At 43.9% G+C, this 15244-nt stretch overlaps 1 protein-coding gene and 1 long non-coding RNA gene across 5 annotated transcripts in view; both read left to right on the forward strand.

The window, feature by feature from the left end:
- Nucleotides 1-15244, forward strand: part of LOC147350467 (uncharacterized) — a 278856-nt gene that overhangs the window by 13556 nt on the left and 250056 nt on the right. The gene's annotated exons all lie outside the window — the stretch shown is intronic.
- On the forward strand, nt 10184-14148 carry LOC147350468 (uncharacterized). The gene is made up of 2 exons (XR_015148933.1): nt 10184-13377; nt 13475-14148. It is a non-coding gene; the product is annotated as an uncharacterized LOC147350468 (long non-coding RNA).

The following is a 15244-nucleotide window of genomic DNA, read 5'->3' on the forward strand; positions in this document are numbered from 1 at the left end:
TTGATATTATCCTATAGTCCAATTCCAAGAACTAAGAAATAGTTCCTGCTGAAGATAAAGAACCTTTATAAGATCTTTATCTTTAGCAAGAACTGGTATTTTCTTTTCCTTTAGAAATCATGTTCATAAAGAAAGCATGAAAATACCATTTCTGCACTGTGGCTGAGCAGGTCAGCAAGTGCAGCCCACTGAGGTCCGAACATGCAGGGATGGGAAGAGGAGCAGACACTCTGCTCGCTGATGCTGACTTCAGCCGAGGGCTCTGCTGCCAAACCACAGGAGCTGTGATTGGAACTGTGCATACCGTGTCTTCTCAAGATTTTAAATTAGCACATAGTTCAAAACACACTACTTGCACGTCAACCTCTTCTTGGTCACTTCGGAGGTAAACAGCAAGCAGAGACCTCCTAAGCTGTGTTTCTAAGAGCCTGTTGATATGTCTGTGCCTAACATAAACATAAACATAAACATAAACATAAAATCAAACACAGGCGTTTCTAGCCTCGGGCACTTCCACCTGGATTCTAAGGACTCCCTGAATACAAGTCTGGAAATTGAATGGGGGAGCTGAAAGAAATCGGGCTCTTTCCCATCCCTGCTCACCCCGCCCCTTCTTTTTTCTCTTCTGCCGCTGCGGGGTGCTCTGAGTCCTTTCCTAGGAAATCCAAGGAAATCCAAGGATCCCAGGATGGACCAGTGCTGAAGGCCACACACACCCCTACCCCACCACGCAAAACTATACACTTCTCTGACCCTGCCCTGAGGCCAGTAGTAGTGGTAGGACCCAGATTACTTATTCTTTCTTGATGATTCACTGAGTAGATGAGGAATGTGCCAACTAACAAAAAAACCCACCCTGGTTAGGCCTAATCATTCCTGCTCTGATACTGGAAGTGGGGAGAACAGGCAAAAGCTTGTGCTGAATCCAGATCTAGTGGTATGGCTGCTCCGTCATTGCCAGGTTCTGGCATTCTTCCAGCTGGATATACCTGCAGATGAACAGGTTATCTAGGGAAGAAAAGAAACCGAAGTTCCCTTGCCTACCTTGCAGACGCTCTTGGCTGCAGAGATTTTCATCCTGGGTGTGGGAGGAGGGTAGCAGAACTCTCTAGAGGCTTTGTGAATGCCAGTCTCTGAGTCTTCTGCTCTAGTCTCCTACTAATCCCCTTATTGAAAATCAGGGCCCAAGTGAGCCATGGTTTAGACAGAAAAGTGTCACATCCCTTAGGTAAGGGTGGGGGTACAGCTGGAAAAAAATCAAGAACAACTTTGTTGGTGGACTTGATGATATCACGTGATCTCGTCCTGATTTGCGTGGTTAGCCTTACTTCTTCTCTGTATGAGTCAAGTTCAACCAGAGACCCAGAACCAGTAGGAGATAGATACTGCAAGGAACTGGGTTGCATGACTGTTGAAGCTGGAACCCATGGGCAGATAGAGCTAAGAAGTGAAGAGCAAGAGCAAGCTGGAGCCCACAGGCACAGGCTGAAGCTGTTTGAGGGACAGAAGTGCCGGTGAGGGGAGAGTAGTTAACACCCAGGTGCTACTGGTATGTGGCTCAAGGAATGCCATGCTCTGTTTAAAAGGCATACTCTGGTTAAGTCAGGTCTACCAACATAATTTTATTTAAAAGGCAGTTGATTAAGGACCTTAATTTGAGCCATAAAACCCCTTCACAGCAGTGCCTAGACTAGTGTGTGAATAACTGGGAGAAGGTATGTGTTTTCTGCAAAAAGGCTGTTGTCATCCCTTCCATCCTTATAGTTTACCCCAGTCAATCTAACATTCTGAAACCCAACACACCCTTCCTTCCCTCCCTTCCCTACCTCCCTCCCTTCCTTCCTTTCTAAAGAGTTCCAGAACTCTTTTTCCTTTAGGACTTAGAATTCAAGCATTTCCAAGGTGCAGATTAGATTTTTAGAATGTTTTTTGTTGGAAAAATTAGGGCTGTAAGCTAGAACTATGTCAGCACGTGTCCACTGGGTCAGCGTGCTTCTTTGGCTTCTTCCCCGGCCTCAAGATGCCTGTTCATTCTTGGACTCAAGATGCTGGCTGTCCCATGTGCTACCCCATCCTCAGATTATTCCAGGCTGGGCTGTCCAGTCCAGGAGCATGGTAGGCAAAGATCTGTGTAACTGGAGAACCAACCACCAAGCACTCGAAGAAGAACTTTAATATGGAAATCTCTATCCCTGATAAATCTGCGCACATGAAGCAGCCACAACAAATGCGGCCATAAACAATGCCAATTGTGCTGACTCCAGAGCCTACACAGATGCGGCAGCTTTGTAGATTCAGTTTAACAAAGGGATGAGTCAAACTTGTTGTTGGCAAACAATGCTACATTGTCTTCTCTTCTCTCTCCCCCAAGTGGGGCAACATTCTGTGAGCTCTGGGAAGCACCGCATGCTTGGGTGCGAAGCTCTGTGGGGCAGTCAGTGGAGAAACGCCAACTACCCCAAGATCCCGGATCGCCTGACACTCAGCCTAAGCATTGTAAGAATAGGGCAACATTAAATCCTTCAATCCCAGTGATGCTCATCTAGGGCAGATCCTTCTATCAACAAGGCAAGTCCAGAGTTCTGGCCCCCGGGGTGTGTGTTTGGAATGTCTGATGGATTACACAGTCCAACACCACAAAACGGGGCCTCATTGGCCTCTTTTTCCCTTCTCAGTGTTTAGCTGATGTAATTACACATTTATATGATTACAGTCTGCTGTTTACCACGAGGTAATAGGGAGGCCCAAGGAACTTGAATGCAGGAGCTGAAAACACACAGATCATTGACTTTAATGGCTACACAGCCAGAGGAATCAGAATCCCATGACACAGCAGTTTCTCTCAGGCCTCAGCATCCAAGAGCAGTTTGGCCTCTGGGTTCTCCTCCTTGGTGAAGGAATCTTTAATGGGGAAAACAGCCTCTTTCCTCCTGATCCCAGATAGAAGCGCCCAGAATACTCTCTGCTCTTTACTCTTTCCTTCAGTGATCTTAGAGAGAGAGAGGCAACTTTTCGTTAAAGGCATGCTAAGTTGCTTCAGTCGTGTCTGACTCTCTGTGACCCCATGGACTGTGGCTTGCCAGGCTCCTCTGTCCGTGGAGTTCTCCCAGCAAGAATACTGGAGTGAGTTGCCATGCCCTCCTCCAGGGGACCTTCCTGACCCAGATTGAACCTGGGTCTCTCATGTCTCCTGCACTGGCAGGTGTCTTTTTTTACCAGAAGTGCCACCTGCGAAGCCTTTTTTTAAAGGGCCTGATAGTACATATCTTAGACACTGGGGGCTGTAAAGTCTCTGTTGCAACTACTCAACTCTGCTCTTGTAGTTTTAAAACTCAGCCACAGACAATATGTAAAGGAACAAGTGGGGCCATGTTCCAATGAAGCTTTATTTATGGACACCAAAGCATTTTAATTTTCATGTAATTTTTGCATGTGGTAAAATATTCTTTTGATTTAAATATGTGAAAACCATTCTTGGCTTGTTGTTGTTGTTCAGTCGCTCAGTTATGTCCAACTCTTTGTGACCCTGTTCTTCACCAACTCCTGGAGCTTGCTCAAACTCACGTCCATTGAGTCAGTGATGCCAATGAACCATCTCATCCTCTGTCATCCCCTTCTCTTCCTGCCTTCAATCTTTCCCAGCATCAGGGTCTTTTCTAATGAGTTGGCTCTTCACTTCAGGTGGCAAAGATATTGGAGTTTCAGCATCAGTCCTTCTAATGACTATTCAGGGTTAATTTCCTTTAGGATTGACTGGTTTGATCTCCTTGCAGTCCAAGGGACTCTCAAGTCTTCTCCAGTATCACAGCTGGAGTTGGCCCACAGCTGGAGGTGTTGAATCTTGTCTCAGAGCATCTTCAGATGCCACTCAGAATTCGGAAGGGAGGCAGCTCTGGTGCTCCTTCCAGCCATAAGGTCTGGCATTTGGTCCGAAACCCTAGACTTGCCCTGGGGTATCTCAGCCTTGGTTTTCTCGTCTGCTCTCTGGTGCTGCCCCCAATTCCCTAGCAGCCTGATGCAGGAATGAATGAATGACAGAAAAGCCTGTAAAGAATCATGAATTCAAGTTCAAACATCCTTTTAATTTTGATTTCCATTTTTTCTCATGTTCACTGCGGTTTTGAAACATTTTCTTCCTTCTTAGCCACCTGTGCCAAGGGTCTTCTGGTTTCGAGGATGGCAGTAGTTTTATTGAGATAAGCTTGTCACTTAGATTTTGAAGTGTGAAAAGTCACTGAATGTCAACATGCTGATGAGGCTGTGGGAGGCTCTGCTGGTGCTATTTCAGCCAGGTTGAACGCCCGGTGGAGCCCACTTACAAGCTTTGTCTTGTCCATTTCTCTGAGTAGAAGAAAAGCTTTCCTCAGATGTCTTTTCATTTTAACTCTGATACATTGCATTTGTAAAGCTTTAGATGAAAGAAATGGTTTTGAATATCTATGTGTCAGACTTGACTCTATCTTGAAAATATAATAATAAGCTCTTTGGATACCATTCCTTGTAAGAATTTAAGCCACAACTTGTAATTTTGCTTTCTTTAAGTCTGAACAAGTTTTTACCATACTTTTAATTTTGCCACCTCCTCTTAAAGGATTTCAGACACCCCGGCCTCAAATAAAAAGCCAATATATAGAGATAAGAAAAGTGGCAGTGGTCACAATGGCCACCTTTTCCCTCTGTCTGCATTGATTCTGCCTTTACGGAGGAGCTGGGTGATAAGCTTACAGCACTTTGTCATCTGGCAGAGAAAGAATAGGACCACACCAGCACTGGCCCCTCTGTAATTTTCTTTGGCAAAGGAAGACAGAAGGCAATAATTTTATTCATTTAAATGCACTAAGCTTTGGAAAGGATTTTGAAGTATAGTTTATAGTAAATTATATTGAAAATCACAGTGTCATTCTACACTCAAATGGCACATGGCCTCTGAAATGGTCAAAAGCTTTGCCAGCCACATACAGAACTTTAGCAAGCCACCAAGGCCATATCTGTCACCCTGGCAAGTTCAGACACTGAAGCAGAGTCCAAGGCCAAGCAGAGCTGCCCGCAGCTTCCGTGGCTCCAGAAAGATTCTGGCCCTGAGTGGGCTTTACTGTTTAAGGTTGTTCAGGGCCATTCTCCACACAAGGGAAGCAGCTTTTCTGTGCTCCATTCACAGGCGGAGCCTGCCCTCAGGGCTGGGAAACACTGTGCTGGAGGGCAACACAATTTTTCCCAGCCTTGCTGAAGCATGTGCGGGGTTTGGAATTTCATAGCAGTAACTGAGAGTTTGCTGTTCTTCAATTTCATTTTCACCAGCAAATGTGGAAGGATGGCTTCTGCAACTGTGACTGCCACAGGGACTTGGTGGTGCAGGAATCGCAGCCCTCGGCTCGCACTCCTGGTCTTTTTCACCACCAGCCATCCCTACCTGTGAGAGGCATTTGTTATGTTTTTGCCTCTGCCCTATCTCTCCCCAACACATTGCACGTGTGTGTGTGTGTGTGTGTTCATAATTTCCCATGTAAAACTAAGGGCAAAGCATGGTGTTCATTCACAAACTACACAAAGTGTGACCACATCTCGATGTGCAAAAGACAGAAAAAGTGACCTTCAGAATAGTGAGGGCACCCTCGGATCCTTCGGCTCCAAGTGCCTGGTCTTCTCATCTGCTGGCCAAACGAAGAGTAATAAAGGTGGTTTTCATTTCTCTTCCTTGTCCCACCTCCTGTCAAGAAATAGAATGATCAGTTCCATGGAAGATATGAAAATCATTCACTGGTTATATCAAATAGAGCTTGAGTGCAAACTATATGCCTGGTACTGAGTTAGAGATAAAAGAGTGATGAGAAGAAAAATACTATGCCACTAACCATGTCACTAAATAGCTGTGTGACCTTGGACATGTCACTAAAGTTCTCAGAGCCTGGGCTGCATCTGTCAAGAAGTCAATAAAAATGGGGGAAGGAAATGAATAGCTAGCTTAGGCATCAGTGGCAGAAAGGACTCCTGAAATGATGTTCTGTTTGATGACAGTGCTGTCCAGAGGGACAAGTAAGACAACAGTAACCCAGACAGCAACCACCTGGACACAGGGAGGAAGCAGGCAGGGCACTGTCAGGGGAGTTCATCACAAGTCAGAGTCCCCTTCCAAAAGGGATCGTTGCTGCTTTCTAAGGAAGGGAGCTTACTTGTCACATGGGTCATTTGTAGAAGGGGGAGGAGGAAGAAATTCTCTGCGGTTAATTGCCTTGGTCTGTGTCTCTTTACTGAACAGATTGAGGAATCTCAGTTCCTTTAAGTAAGTGGGTGTCCCTTGAGTTTTGGGGATTTAGAATGTGAGAGGAGTCGAGGAAAAGTGAAGGTCTTGAAGCCACTAAAAGCAACCTTGCTTTGATGTCTTAGTGTGTCTTTGATGTCTTCGTGTATCTGTTTCCTCTCTACAAAGGGGGCTGATAGAATTCTTTCTGTGTGGGTAATGAGTTACACTTTTCCAAATAGCCTCATATGCATGCTTATTTCATTCCTCCGGAGAGCTAGATAGGAAAGCAAGTCTTAATTTGAACAAATCCTTTGATAATGGACTATCCTGTGAACAGTCCATCCACGAGAAGCTTTTGGGCTAGAGCACTAGTCTACATAAAATGTCTTTTCAATTGAGGTTTTAGGAGACCTTCAACTTTGAGGTCCTCCAAACTTAGAGCAGTTACAGTAGTGGTCATTGTAAATGTCATGGTCAATACCAGTTTCCAGGTCAGCACAAAACATAAACTGGCCCTACGTCTAAGGAGCAAGTCACTCTTTTTCTCATTGCTGGCACAATAAGCTCTTAGAATCATTAACTATTCCTGGGGGAGGGGTGGTTGGCTGCACTGAGGTAGTACTTCCCAGGTGGTTGGCTTTGTAGTAAAGCACCCAGTGAATACGCATTTGATTCTTTCATCTAGTCATTTCTAACCCTGCAGGATGAACATAAAAATGAAACAGCAGATTTTTTATTCTCCATCTCAATAGAATTTTGAAGGATTCTTGCTGTATTGTGCATTGAAAGCCTTCATTAGCGATGCAAGCACTTCAGAAGGCAGGGAGTGACTCAGACACGTTCCAGAAATAGTACCGAGGAAAATTGCTTTTATGTAATTCTTTCTCAGAATGTCACACTGTGAATTCTTATCATCTCAGCAGAAACACATGGGAAAGATGGCATCTTCCGGGGCTGGCGGGGATGTTCGCATGCCCAGAGCTGTGTCATGCCTCCCAGGCCTCCAGGAGCCACTGGCAACTTGAGGGCAGCTGCCAAGGCACAATGGGGAAGTGAAATGTGAGGGGAAGCCCAAGAAGTGAAATGTGAGGGGAAGCCCATTGCATTCAGTACATGTGATCCAAAGAGGTGACATTTTGATTTATTTTTTGTTAGTGTTACTTTGCTTCCAAATACAGACTCTTCAGACTTATTAAAAATAATTGGGGCAAAATATATAGAACATAAAATTTATCCTTTTAAAGTGTATAATTCAAAGACATTAAGTTCGCTCTCCGTGTTCTGCAACCATCATCATCCATCTTTTTCATCTTTCCAAACTGAAATTCCACACCCATTGTACAAGAACCCCCCATTCCCTGTCCTCCCAGCCCCTGACAACCACTGTCCTATCTTTTATCTGTATGATTCTTTATACTCTAGATAACCCACATATGTGAAAGCGTACAGTATTTGTCCTTTTGTGACTGGCTTACTTCACTTAGCAAAATGTCTTCAGGGGTCATCCATGTTGTAGCATGTGTCAGAATTTTATTCCTTTTTATATGTAAATAATGCACTATTGTATGTATTAATATATATATATCACACTTTATCCATTCATCTGTAGACAAACTGGGATTGCCTCTATATTTTGGCTTTCGTGAATAATGCTGCTTTAAACATTGGTGTTCTAGTCCCTGCTTTCAGTTGTTTGGAGGTATATATCCAGAAGTGGAATTGCCAAAAAAAGCACTCTTAAAAATGGAAAAGAAAGATCCTGAGGGGAGTAGGCAGTCATACGATTTACGCTATCAACACACTGGAAGAAAAGGGGCAGTGGTAAATGATCCAGACACTGAACCTAGTGGGACTGATGGAAGCAGTCACCCAGGCAAGGAGGCGAAGGTGAGAGGGTGGGTTTGGTCTTAAAGAAGATTGAGCTATTGGCGAATTGAAGATTGGATCTTGAGAGGTTCTTCTTCTTGGTGAGGTTGTAGGTGGCTTAGAGTGAGCTGTGGAAAGCTAAGCCAGGGCCAGGACCTCCAGGAGCCACTCTAGGGCACACCGTCAGGCATGCACGCAGAGGAACCATGCCAGCTCTTCTCCCCTCTCTGCTGGTGAGGGCATGGGCATCTCTGCACTGTGCTCAGTGATGTTAAGCACTGAGATGTCTGCAGGTTCTCCCATGTGAGAAATGGGATGTTCTGGGCCCCAAGCTGCTCTAGGGTGGATAGGATAGGTGTATTTCCTGCAGATTCATGCATTCAAATGACCCTTGGAAGCCAAATCAGACTTTGGGGTTTAACATACGGTTTGCCAAATGTGGGGGCCCCCGAAGTTGGCTCGGCTGTGTGTACCCTCTGGGCTGTGAAAGGCCTTTAGGAGAGAGGACAGATGAAAGGAGCACAAGTAGGGGATCACGGCAAAACTTAGGATGGTCACCTTTGATGGCCTGGAATGATCTGACCTGGCACCAGGGCCTTCCCTCCCTGGGACTGGCCCAGCCGGTACCCCAAGGTCCTGCATTTTTGTTCTATTCTGCCTCTCCCATTAAGCAATGGCAATAGCACCCGCAGATAATAACCAGTCTTGGAGAGATTTACATTCTGCATACTTGGTTAAAAAACTTTTTTATGCAACCGGTGTTCTCCTTTTTCCTAGAATCTTTGCCTCTCTAAGGACTAGTCCTTGCTCTTGCAAAGTGAAGGGAGAAAGGGATCCAAAAAATATTGGTCCACAGTAACTTTCAGTTAGCATCGTTAGCCAAATGCTCTGAAGTTCTGTGAGAGCCCACCCAAACTCCTGCTTCGTTATCTAAAGGGGCCCTTCACAATAAAATAGCTGACATTTCGGGCCTGGATTTCAAGAGGATTTATTAGTCAGGGGCAAGCAGGGAGTTTGGCTCCATGACAACTTGGAACATTTGCCATTTATCTGGAAAGAACGACAGCACACGTTCTGAACAGAGAGTAAAAGGACAGAGTTCTGAGCTGAACACTAATGAGAATAAGATGAAAGTGCTTCAGAAAGATGTCCAGCCTGCAGGTCGTGTGGTGGATGGTTTGAGTACGGAAGCTCACACCCAGGAGGGACTTGTCAGGAAAAATGGGTACTTAAATTAAGACTATCCAGGTAGCTCTCATCAGAACACTCTTTTCCCAGGGTTTAAAAAACAAAATTGCATATAAAAGAATGATGTGCTTGTTTAATTGTCTAGATGCTCTTACATTTCGCCCTGTGGCCCCTTTAGAGTTGAGTGGCATTGGAAGATGCTGATTTTTATGCAAGTGTCTTGGAACTGAGATATAAACGAATATAAAGGATAAAAAAACCTTCGAATGATTTACAAAGCACTGGAAAAATTCTGCTTTAGGAATCGAGGAAGATGGAGCTAGCTTTGGCTCTGCTGCAGCTCTGGCTATTCAAAACGAGAGATTATCTTACCCACTGGCCCTCTGCTGTCTCATTTTATAATGGGGTAGGAAAGGTGGGAGGTGGCTGGATTAGATGTCTTTTGCTTATGATCCAGAGGGCTTCAGAATCTTGTGAACCCTCCAAGATAGGATAGTTGGCAGTGTCTTATATCTTGGTGCACATGGGCATTTTTCTAGGGAAGGCTCGTTACTTTGGTCCTATTCCCTACAGTGGTCCATGGCTTCTCAAGTGCTACCAACTCCTGAACTGGATCCTTAAATACCCTAACAGTCTTTGAATATGCTGTTGCACTTCTGTGATTCTAAAGTTATTCAGGTGTGCTGGAGAAGGCAATGGCACCCCACTCCAGTACTCTTGCCTGGAAAATCCCATGGATGCAGGAGCCTGGTGGGCTGCAGTCCATGGGGTCGCTAGAGTCGGACACGACTGAGCGACTTCACTTTCACTTTTCACTTTCATGCACTGGAGAAGGAAATGGCAACCCACTCCAGTGTTCTTGCCTAGAGAATCCCAGGGACGGGGAAGCCCGGTGGGCTGCCGTCTATGGGATCGCACGGGGTCGGACATGACTGAAGCAACTTAGCAGCAGCAGCAGCAGCTCTGTGAGGGGGCTGTGATTCCCTCAATCTATTATGTTTCATTGTAACATGAGAACATGTTACAATGTTACAATGTAGGTCCGAGCTCTGGTACAGTCCTGTTTCCTGGTCTTGGCTGGGATTTCTGGGGTCAAGTAATTAAGAAGTAAGAAATATGAGTCCTTGGCTTCTCTCATCACTCCAGTTCCTGATTGTGCCTGTTCATCCCGCCCCTGAGGGTCTCAGGCAGCCCCATTGTGAAGCCCAAGCAGGTCTTCTGCTCTCCACCCTCCCTGCAGTCCTCTACCCAGACATGCCCATGCGACATCCCTGTCTTCCAACAGTTGATTCTAATTGAAAAGCTTGATGGGGAGTGATCTCTGGGTGGGTGAACCTTTCAGTGTCCTCTGGATACCCTCTCCCTCTGGTAGAAGAACATCTCTGCTGAATTATTAAGCTCTGCATGTGCAGAAGGAGGCAGAGATGGAGGAATGTGTTCCTTTTGAAGGGGAAAGCTCCTGGGGTAGAATTTCGTACTGGGTGAACTTGCTGAGAACACCCACAGAAGTGGCACATCAGACCATTCTGCCCACAAGCTTAAAAAAAAAAAAAAAAATGAAATCAAAAGATCCTCTGTTTGACATACACAAAATTCACTGTTTCAAAACACTTTCAGCGTGATTTCTGTTTTGTTAGATTTCTTGTTCCAAGGATCTTGCCCCGCCCAGCATGGGATTGCTGAATATTCTGGGAACTGTGTCTCCTGTCCTGAGTGTGACCTTGATGTGATACATGGCACAGCGATGGTCACAGACAGAGCATGGGCACCTTAATAGGAGGGGCTTAGGGCTCTTGAGGGGATATACCTCTGCCTTGATTACTAAGCTATTCAACAGACATCATTAGCAGCTTTACTTTCCTTCAATTGTGGGAATCCTAGAAATGGCACCTGCGATCGTCCAGTTCTCAGACAAAGGCTGAAAAAGCTGACGAAGTTGCTAGGGCACTGCTGTTAAAGGTTAGCTTGTATCTGCTCTGGATGATTTGGGAAAGTACCAGTGGGACCTTTGTGTGTTTCATGAGTGTTTTGATCTTGTTTCTGAGGATAAATTCAGTCCAAGCCATTTGGAATTCTGAAAATCATCGAATTTCTTCTTTCTTTCTTTTTTAAAACAGAAGTCCTTCTTCATTTAAGACATATTCCATACACAACTTTTTAAAAGAAAAATTATTTTCTGGTTATTCAGTTTTACACTTGTTATCCTTAATGTGAATCCGTGTGACCTCACCACTCAGCTCACTGTGCGGGATGGATTTCAGAGATTTTTGAAAGCTGGAAGAGTTGTATCATTTCTCTTCCATTAAATGATTCTCTTTTGCCAGCTTTGGTATTTTCCCTAGAATGTTTTAAGAAAGAAATTGTATAGAAACTTTTCTATTCACATCACATGTCATTAAGGCCCTGCTGTGGGATGAGGTTTGACTCTTGAACAGAAGTCTTTTGATAGCTCAAAATCTGATGTTCAGCAATTATTGCTTTTTGAGAACTCCAAGTACACCCAGCATTGCAGTTTTTGAAACAATCGTCTCTTTTCTCTGGTTTCTCATCTCACTTGGCTCCCATGGAGACATGAGACAGGCCCTCTGTTTCTGTTTAAGTAGAACAACTGACATTTATGGCCCAGCTGGAAGGAGAAGGGTGGGTGGACTGATTCAGGCTTTCATTTTTTTTTTTTTTCCAACTAAAAATGTGATATGAGTTTGTTATATGTTTATTTAATCTTAATTCAGGCTCCTCTATAAAAATCCTGGTGGGAGAAAGAACCCAAAGCCTCAACGTATGTGTTGAACTTGGAATAAGAAACTTTAATCCTTGGAAAAACAGCATTGTGTCAATTGCAGATTGCAACTAATCACAGTATATTCAGACAGTGTCAGGAATATTTTATTTCCCATTTTAATATTCAGTTCATACAATCGTGCATTAAAGTGGACTTTTGAGTGCATATTTTCCCTAAATTTTCTTCAGGGCTATATTTATTTTATTTGACTGAAACCCTGGTGGCCTGTGTGAAGTGAGCCAGATGTTTTCCGTTTGCAGAAGGTACACCTGATGTGGCCTTAGCAGGTTTGCTGGTTGCCAGCTGTTAGCTGGTGTTCTCAGCAGCAGTGTGCATTTTAACTGCAGAGAACAAATGAGAGGCTCCATTTATTGGTAACTTATATGCTGTTCCCTGTGTTCCATGCTTCAGGCTCATTAGCTGATTTATTACTTAGATGACCTTATGAAGTGGGTCTTCTTACTAGCCTACTACTTTATTGCAGATAAAACCACAGATCAGAGGAGATACATAACTTTTCCAAGGTCACAAAGGTAGAAATTATAAAGGAAACCTGGGGTGTCTGACTATAAATGATTATTACGTTATACCCCTTTGGCCCAAATGTCAGTTGGGCCCGTCCTACCGATTCAAATATGAATAAACAAGAAACTCACCGCCATCCAAAAATGCAAGGAAAGTCCAGTAGCCTCTTGTGAGTTCCTGGGGATGTAGGCTGTTTTTGGGAGGGGCAGTTCAGCTTCTCGGAGCATGGGCTATAGAAGGTATGATTAACTCCTCTGTGCCTCTCCTTCCTCCTTTGTAACATGGAGATAAGAATGGTCTCCACCTTGCAGGGTGGGTGTGAGGATTAAACTAGTCCACTCATGCTCACACACAGTAACACTCCAGGCTTGATGATTACCATGGGTGTGACTTTTGGACTTGGGATCCTCCTTCTGCTCAATACATTCAGTCTATTGAGGCTTCATCCTTGGTTTCCCAGGTCTTACTCCCATATCAACCTCATCATAGAACTCAGTCCTCTTGATTTCCGTAAACCTACTATTTCTCCAGACCCTTGAATGTGTGTTTAAGTAGGTTTTACCAAGGGCTCCGAGGGACTCAGAAGGGAATTTCCATATTGAAAGGCATATAATCGCAGTTGAATATTGGGTGCACTTTTTCATAAAAGTCCATATTGTCCACATCATAGCTCTTATTGCCGTGTCTCCTGCTAATTCCTGTTCTCATAGCCTCACATGCTACTGCATGAAGATGAAACAGTTTTCTAAAGAGAATCCCAGAGCTGGCTGTTAAGGTAATTTCTTTTTTACTCTGACACTGATTTTTAAGGGAGAGAAGCCTCTTTTGCTGGTTAATGGTGTTCTTCTTTTTTTCTCCCTTTCTCTCTTTAGCTTCCCTTTGTCCCCACTGCCTGCACAACTTCCGTGTTCCTAAATCTAAGAAAAAGACTGAATTCGCTGGTTAGGTATTTTCTAATATCAAGAACAATGTATGTGTTGAAATGCTACTTTTGTCCCTTTCCAGTTTTATTGACTTTTCCGAGAACCCTTCCTTTTTCTCCTAATTACCTCTTAGAATAGTTCATTGGTCACGCTCACCTCCTAGCTCTCACAGGTTGAGTGAGGAGCCCCTGGGGAGCTGTTATCGAGCATGTTGTCCCCCCTGCTTTTCCCAGCGTGCCGTCTCCCATCCTGGCTCTGTGGTCTCTGGAGCAAGACAGCTGGTTAGGGTCAGGGTGCATCTCTAGATCGTCCCCCTCCCCTCAAGGGAGGAGCTCACTTCCTCAGGGAGACAAGCCAGAAGGTGGTGAGTGGCGATAGGAGAGGAAAGCCTGGGCAGAAGAGAGGACATGACTGAAGCTGAACTGGCCAGCAGAAATGTGGTTAATAGGAAGTAGACGTGTGTGAGTGTGCATACATACATGTGCACATAAATATGTATACCATTATTTTTCTGATTATATAATTACTGCATATAAAATAATTTTGGCTAGGGGATTTGAAAAATGTGGAAAAAACCCAAAGCAAATAAATAAAAATATCCATAATTTCACCATCCAGAGAAATCTCTGCAAAACATTGCTACATTTCTTTCCACTTGTCTTTGTATGACAACATACATACATGTTGCACATATAACATATTTCAGATCAGAAATGACCTTATGCCAGCTCATTATAGATAACTCTATTTAGGCTAAATTAGAATCAATGTTTTTTTTTTTTTGCCTGACGCAGGAAACTTACTCACTGGCCTTCTCTGATCTTTACAGTGTTCTTAGCATCTATGCTCCTTTCCAATGAGCTCATCATTTAATCTGCTTAGCTCAGTCACATGCCTCTCAACATTCTTATTTCTGCCCATCCTCTTGTAGAATGCTTTCTTGACCTTTTGATTACATCTAAATAGCCTCAATCCTCTGTACCTCTGCTGGCCCCACATAGCCTCCTGTCCCATCATAGACAGGAGGACCCATTTGCAAAAGTTTTTATACACGGCTGAGCTGCAGGAGACACCTGTTCCTTCATAGGTATCTATGAAATTTATCATTTCAAAAGCAAAACAGTAGGTATAAACTTTAGGCTTACAGGTATAAACCTAGATTCAGGTGCATTTCTCTAGACAAAGTTTTAGCCTCTGTAAAGTGAAATATTAAATATTAAAAGTGAGCATTTGATTCTGGATTAATTTAAGGGTTCAGTGAGATAACAGGAAATATGCTCAGTCCCATACACATGATATGTGACATTTTCCCAAGGTGAAACTTATAAGGTGGGACTTTTCTGCAAAAAGTATATATTAATTCATTCTCTCTCAGGACAAGAAGTCCAGAATTAGAGCAATCTGTTAAGTCGGTTGATTCATGGATTTAAATTGTCAAGGGCAAGCTTATTTTTTCTCTCTCTCTTCTGCCATCCCTACATTGGCCTCACTCTTGAGCTAGAAGCAAGATGGTGGTAGTAATTTCAGATATCACAGCCAAACACAGCAAAGTCCGGAGTAAGATTATCTCTTTGCATGGCTCTCTCTCAAAAGTGAGAACAATTTCCCTAAATATCTGCTGTAGATTTTCTATTACACTTTAGTGTTCAGAATTTTGCCTGTTTCTGAATCAGTCTTTAGAAAAGCAAATGTAATTATTCTTAGGTCAATTAGGTCTAC

The sequence above is a fragment of the Bos grunniens genome, chromosome 20 (genome assembly GCF_055505025.1).
Source record: "Bos grunniens cultivar Pamir isolate PY7600 chromosome 20, Bosgru_T2T1.0, whole genome shotgun sequence".
Classification (NCBI taxonomy): Eukaryota; Metazoa; Chordata; class Mammalia; order Artiodactyla; family Bovidae; genus Bos; species Bos grunniens.